Source organism: Rutidosis leptorrhynchoides, chromosome 3, assembly GCF_046630445.1.
Source record: "Rutidosis leptorrhynchoides isolate AG116_Rl617_1_P2 chromosome 3, CSIRO_AGI_Rlap_v1, whole genome shotgun sequence".
Lineage (NCBI taxonomy): Eukaryota > Viridiplantae > Streptophyta > Magnoliopsida > Asterales > Asteraceae > Rutidosis > Rutidosis leptorrhynchoides.
The window spans coordinates 604,932,773-604,940,997 of NC_092335.1; positions in this window are offsets into that span (position 1 = coordinate 604,932,773).

Below are 8,225 nucleotides of genomic sequence, written 5' to 3' on the forward strand. Positions count from 1 at the left end.
CTTTTAATCTTGTTAATAATTATAATTATAATTCTAATAATAATTAGTAATAATAACATTAATAAATAATAACAATAATAATAACAACAATATTAATAATAATAATAATAATAATAATAATAATAATAATAATAATAATAATAATAATAATAATAACAATAATAATAATAATAATAATAATAATAATAATAATAATAATAATTAGTGAGAAAACTACCTCACGAGAGTTAAAAAAAATAGTTGTCCACGCCCGGGCTCGAACTCGTGACCACTCGCTCACCATACCCCCTCCTTAACCATCCAATCCGGTCTATCTTTCTGTTGAAGTTCTCATTTTATTTCTAATTTAGCTATATCTTCTTCTGTCCTAATTTTTCCTCTTTTTAAAAAAAAAATGCCACAGACCGGAATTGAACCTGAGACCTTTCGTTCAAACCCACACGCTTAAACCACTCAACCATTTACGTCTTTCTGCATTAACTCGCTTTTCAACTTATTTGACATATACATAACGGTTTTCTTCATAAAATCATTATCAAATCCCTTTATCTATCATCCCCATCATCATCATATATCATCATCATCAATCAACATACATCATAAACATACATCTCATAATCATTGATCCCGTATCACTATCATCATCATTTATGATCATCATGATCATTATCATTATCATCTTTTCATTATCATCTTCATTATCACACGATAATCATCATCATCCTATCATTAAACCCGTCATCTTCCTAAACCTATCTCTTCATCATAATCATCACCTAATCACCATCTAACCATTATCATCGTGATTCATATCATCATTAACATTTACATCATCGCCCTCGTTACCATTATAATTATTTCCCGATTATCATTAACTTTGTTTCGGTCTAACAGCTAACATAGTAGTCCAACATGGCAATTTTTGTTTAAACCGTGAATGGCCCAATCAACAACACAAAAGCCCATATGTATGGCTTAACTCTACAAGTCCATTATCTTGTATGTACTTGAACCCAATACATGTTATAAATCCCGATGGATAACTGGTTAACCTGTCGATTTGTAACAGACCCAAAAGGAAAGAAAGAGAGACGCAATTAGCTGTCCTTCTTTACAGCTCATCACCTTTTCTTATTGTATAATCATTCATCTAAATTATTATAGCCACACCTCATCACAAATATTATTGTTTATTAAAATCTTATCTTACTTTGTCATTACTAAAAGAGTTGAAGTAGCAGCGACAATTCACAGAAAATAAAGAGGAAAAGGAAATTAAGAGAGAGAGTTAGGTTGTGGTTAAAGGTGACAGTTTGGGTTGTAAGTTCACGGTGGATGGGTGGTGTTTGGGTCTCGATTTCCACTACAAAACAGGAGATAGCTTGTGTAGCGGTTTCATGATTTCATGTGAGTTTCTTGATGGTTAGATGGCGGTTTAGTGGTGTTGGTGATGGGAGTTCACAGTGGTGTTTATGGGTGCTTGGTTCGTCGGATAGAAATAGCAACGAAAGAAAAATGATAGTGGTGGTGGTGGTTTTGCAGCTATACAGTAGTAGCAGCACAATTTGAAAACATTTTGTAAATATAATGGCGTTTTGGTTGTTTATGGGTTCGAATAATTGTGAAGTAGGAGCAGACAACATCAAAGATTTTAAATGGTGTGTGGTGGTTTATTTCGAATTCAAGAACCAAAAGAAAGAAGCAGAAGTGGATATATGCATCGGTTGCTTGATTGTTGTGATGGTTCAAAGTGTTGGTTGGAAGTGGTGTTCGTTTTGAACTAAGACAGAAACGGATATAGGTGTGATTGGGTTTGTACGAAAGAAACAAAGAACATAAGCTGTAGTAGCTGTAGTCTGTTTGTGATGGTGTTTGGTGTAGTTGTGAACCGAAAACATAAACGTGGCCAGTTGGTCTCGAGAAGAATAATGGTGTGTTCTTCTTCAAATAAAATTTTGATTTTTACTATTATCAATCGAATTGTACTTACTAAGTATTATATGAAGGCTAAAAGATTGCAGTGTCATGGAATCAATTAGTTTTTTTGTTTTGTAGCTTCATGAGTTGACAGGTTGTACAATTAGAAACAGGAGATGAAGAAATTAAGATCAGTTATATAGTTTTCTAATTATTTCGTACAATTCAAAGATTTTCATATCAGATAGATGATCTAATGTGATTGAGATGTATAACCTAATACGTATTATATGTATCTGTATATATATGTATATAACAGTAGTATATTTAAAAAGCTGTATATGTTTATAAATCAGTATATTAACTATCTTTATTAATTAATAAATATAACTATCTTAATAATAATAAGAATATTAATAATAATAGTTTTCTCTGATTATATTAGTAACAATAAAAATGAGAGAAATTATAAAATGTTAATAATAATATTATTACTGATGCTAATAATAATACTTGTTATAATATTATTAGTATTATTAATGATAATAACCATAATAATATTAATATAATAATTTATATCAAATTTCATATTAAAATTTTTAATAATTTTGATTACTAATAATGATAATGATCATATTATTAATATAACATTTATACTTTATTTGAAATTACATATATAATAACTTTCATTGAATATTTATTATTTATAAATTTTATTATAGTATACATATAATTATAATTATAGTAATCAAATATAGATTCACTCTAAATTATACTTAATTATTTTGTATCTTATTTTACATATTTAATTTTAATATTTAAATTATATTTTAAAATTTTAAATTATTATATACATTTACATTTATAATTATAATTATATACATATTTATTTACAAACAATTGTTCGTGAATCGTCGAGCATAGTCAAAGGTTAATTGATTTCATGAATATGGTTTCAAAGTGTTCGAACATCAACATTACAGACTTTACTTATCATGTCGGAAACATTAAATCATATAAAGATTAAGTTTAAATTTGGTCGGAAATTCCCGGGTCATCACAGTACCTACCCGTTAAAGAAATTTCGTCCCGAAATTTGAGTGAGGTGGTCATGGCTAACAATAGAAATGTTTTCATGACGAATATGAGTTGATAAAAAGAGTTTTATCACTATAGAGTAATAAGGATAAATAATTCAATTCTTCGAAACGTACGAATGAAACTATCACAAACAATTGAAAATGAGTAAATGCAGATTTGAATTAACTAGTGACGTAGTCCTGGTTGAATTCCGGAATTCAAGGGATTTAAGAAAATCTTCGAAATCTAAAAGATTTGATTCTTCGGCGAGTAAGGAAATTAAGATCTCTATAATTAAATACGGTGATCTACCTCGATTTACTCTGTCTGATATTTCCATTATAAATCCATTTCCTTCATTTCCTTTATATTTTGGAGTTCCATCCTTTTTGATTTCTCTTCCCGACTTTAAGTCAAGCGAATATTGGTTCAGAATTCGTAGGTAGGAAGTTTCGAATGAACATGACTAACGTTTTAAGAGAGAGATTGTAATAGCACGATCTTGATTGGTTAAATTACCAGAATTCAAGGGAAAAGATAGGACTATCAATAAATATGTTTTTGATATGTTTATAGATTAGATAGAATGTAAGAGTCATGTAACATGGCACATGGTGACATTATAGTCTGTGAATCATCACGTTCCATTAGAAACTCAGCATGACTTACTGTAATATAATCACGTTGATCAAGTGTCATTATATTCTACTAACTCATGCATCAGTTCCCAACATTACTTCAATAACATTCGTATTTTAAGCTCGAAAGTTTACAGAATATAGAAACTAACAGTTTCTATATGATATAACACTGATAGCACGAAGAGATTAATGATTTCAGATAAAAATAGTTATGAAAACATTTTCAGAAATATGGAGGATATTTATAATGAAAGATACGATGATATCGTAGAATTTCTAATATCAATGGATGATGATGAAGATCGTTCATAAAAGTGTAGAGTCAGGAGTAAGATATTCATTAATGACTTCAGCAGATACTGAATCATTTGGATTCTTTGAAGGCAGGTTTAGTCCTTGCGATTTGTTTACAGCCTCCTTCATAATTTGCTAAATTCGTTTTCCAATTCCAATATTTCTGAGTTTTGCCAACATAATATTATTTATCATTAAACTTTCAACGGTTAAAGTCGTTTACGGTTGTCTACGGTTTTTGCTGCTTCATTCAGCTTTTTCAACATTCAGAGTATTGATTTGTAGACTGAGTGCTTTTCAGAATTTCAGAATGAAAGATCATAATTCTAAGAGATAAATGTTATACATATAACTGTTGATGTGGATATGCTGTAAGTTTTCAAAGTACTGATTGCTGATTCCCGGTAATTGGTATGGCAGTTTTCGTTACAAGATGCGGATGTGTATATGATAGGATTTCAATGAATAAAAATAATGATTTATCAAAGAGATTTAAGTCAAGAAGTAACGAGGTTGCTGGTACGTCTACTGGTAATATGGTGGAATATAAAAGGTTCCCTGGTAATAATAAAAGAGCACGCATATATGTCAAAGTTATAATAAGGTTGTTTCGAATGAAAAGTCGAAGTTGACTTGTTGGAGCTGTGACAAAATGAGCTACTTTGGAAAGGGATTGCAAAGTTATTTTCGGTAATAACAATGCTAAAGGAGCTAGCACAGATACATGTTAAATGTTTACTCAGGTTCCGAGTGTTTTCATATGCATAACTATATGCATAAGTTCTTCCTTTCGTAGATGAAGTGCGGTTGGTTCATCCTCTTGATTGAGGTATTTTCAAGAATCACAAAAGGTTTGAATGCAGATTGTAATAGTCAAGATACAAATGAGGTTTAAGTTGAAATCAAGTGGCAAACTTGAAGAATTGCTTTAGTTTCATATGTTATAATCAATATTTTAATTCATTTTAATTGTCCAATGTTGGCATTCCACAGTCGATAGTCCACATTTAACAGTCCAATTTCATATATAGTTTAATATATAATATTCGAATTAATTAATACGTGTCGTGAACCGTGTACATGTCTCAGACTCGATCACAACTCAAGGTATATATATTATTATAGAATCAACCTCAACCCTGTATAGCGAACTCTAGCATTAGAGCATATAGAGCGTCTATGGTGATTCCAAATAATATATATAGATGCGTTGATATGATATGTCAAAACCTTGTATACGTGTCCCGATTATTTAAAGTGCGTAAAATAAATAACAAAAATTAAATGACGCTAAATAAAATTGCGAGAATATAAATTGAAATAATTAAATTGCGATAAATAAAATGTAATCAGTTAGCTAGGAACAGTTAGCGTGGATTCTTAACAAAATTTCAATTAGTTAATTCGTTTGTTTCTAACAATTTTTTTTTCAATGTTTTCTTCATTATGCCACTTGTTGGATTCTGATAGGTCAAAATCCAAATATGAAATTGAATGAAAATGGTTATTCTGCGGTGAACGGATACGTATATCTATGGATGTAAGTAGGATAGTAAATGACCGTTGAATCATATTCGAATAATGCACAGTGTAACTTATTAATGTGAAATCTAAATATTCCTCGGGTATTACCTACCCGTTAAAATATTTTCATCATTAACAGTTTGTACAAAAGAATTTTTAATTACAATCTTTATGAAAACATATATACATATATATTTTCTTCAGATGTAATCATGGATTTAATGAGTCAATATGATATTAAACTCATTTGATTTACCGTTAGAACAAGAGTATATAATCTCTAAAACATTAGAGATTACATAATCGCCGTGTAGAACGAAGATAAATGATGTAGAACGTCATGTAGAACGTCATGTAGAACGATGATTATACTCGAGGTATAGAATGAGATGTTGAGGCATGTGATGTTGAAACTTGGGTTGTTGGTGGTACTGTTGGTGCTAGTGATGTTGTTGAAGCTGGTAAGTTTTGCACCATATTTTTCCAAATTGATTACTCGAGCGTGAAGTTCGTTGACTTCTTCCATTATTCCGGGATGATTGTCGGTCGAAATGAGCGGCTGAATAAGGTTTAGAATTGTGGATAGAATATAATCGTGACGAGCTACCCTGGAACTGAGGTTGAAAATGGTGTTTCGGATAGGTTCGCCCGTAAGTGCTTCAGGTTCTTCACCAAGAGATGAATTTGGTTGATGGAAGGGATCGCCTTCTTCTTGTCTCCACAGTTAAGTCGACTACGAACCCATCAGATGAATTAGGGATGGCTGATTGGTTGATTCATTCTGGTGATGCTGCTTCCGGAGCTTAGGTGAAACTCCATATCGGAATAGTTGTCAGAATCCGAGGAATTCGAATTGGTTGAGGGATTCATCTCGTACGATCAGATGAAGGATTTTCGATAAGAAATAGATTATAGGATGTAGATTAGTACCCAGCAATACATAATTTACATATGCATATATAATACTAAAATCTCATAAGTTACGGAGAAATCTACGGATGCTGTCTGGCAAAGGTAACAATAACAGATACACTAAGATATGAATTTATCTATACACAGTCTATGCAATAGAGGCAGTAAGACGTGTCTAGACCTTAAGGATGATAAGCAAATGATTTTCGACACTAAATGATAAGCAAAACTTTTGACATGCAGACACGGTCGAAGTCCAGACTCACTAATGCATCTAAACAACTACTAGTTAGAAATACTAATGCAAGATCTGGTTTGCTAAGACCACCGCTCTGATACCACATGTCATACCCCGTCCTAATCCATCTGGACGAAGTCACCAACATCTGGTTCCATTGCGATGATCGACTCCAAATAATGTCTTTAAAATGAGCAAATGCACAGCGGAATGTTTCTTTCATACCTGAGAATAAGCATGCTTTCAAGTGTCAACCAAAAGTTGGTGAGTTCATAGGTTTATCATAAAACAATAAAATTCATCATTTTGATAGACCACAATATTTAAATCCTGCATGGTACAAATGGGCCCGAATCCTATACCCACCTGTAATGTACATGTGATATCTTTTAAATACAGTACACCTTTCTCGTGTACGAAATCATCTTTCATAAATCTTAGTAACCTTACACATATCTCGTGCACAAAAATAACATACACATAACCTGTGTATAAAATCATTCTCTCGATACATAACATTCATATCAATTGGTGGCAATTATCATGTCCACATAATTCATTGGTGGCAATTATCATGTCCACATAATTCAATGGTGGCAATTATCATGTCCACATAATTCAATAATAATTCGCAGAACTTCTGTCTGCATAATAATTCATTCGAGGAATGTTTTGCTTGTGTCTATCTCGTCAAACATTTATAAAAGCATTTCATGTATTCGCAGTTCAAAATATATTTCAAATGCATTTAATAAAGCAGTTGTAAAAACAGCGCATGTATTCTCAGTCCCAAAAATGTAAAGAGTAAAAGGGAGCAAATGAACTCACCATACTGTATTTTGTAGTAAAAATCTATATAATGACATTGAACAAAATTAGGGTTGGCCTCGGATTCACGAACCTATATTAATCATGTATATATTAAAACATATTCTTGTAGTGGAACAAATATATTTATTATATCTTAAGTTTTACATCTTATATAATGAATAAATAATATTTTTTATAGTTTGTATTTATATAATTAGTATTATATTAAAAATTAATGATTTGTTATATGTAAAATTTTATATAAATAGTTTTTAATACATATAATTATATGTAAAATTATGGTAGTTGCAATAAATATACTTTTATATAGGAAATGTTTAATTGTAATAATAATATTGTTAACATGAAAATATTAACAATAATAATGATAGTAATAATAATATTGATAATAATAATAAACTTAATGAAAATTTTAGTAATAGTGATAACTTTGATAAATATTTTGATAGTCCTTAATAGTAATGATATTAAAAATTATAATGATAATAGTAATAATAATTTTAATAATAATATCAGTATTAATGTTAATATTTATAATAATCATGTTAATAATGATACTAATGATAACTCTTAGGTTAATAATAATTATGTTCATATTACTTTTAATCTTGTTAATAATTATAGTTATAATTCTAATAATAATTAGTAATAATAACATTAATAAATAATAACAATAATAATAACAACAATATTAATAATAATAATAATAATAATAATAATAATAATAATAATAATAACAATAATAATAATAATAATAATAATAATAATAATAATAATAATAATAATAA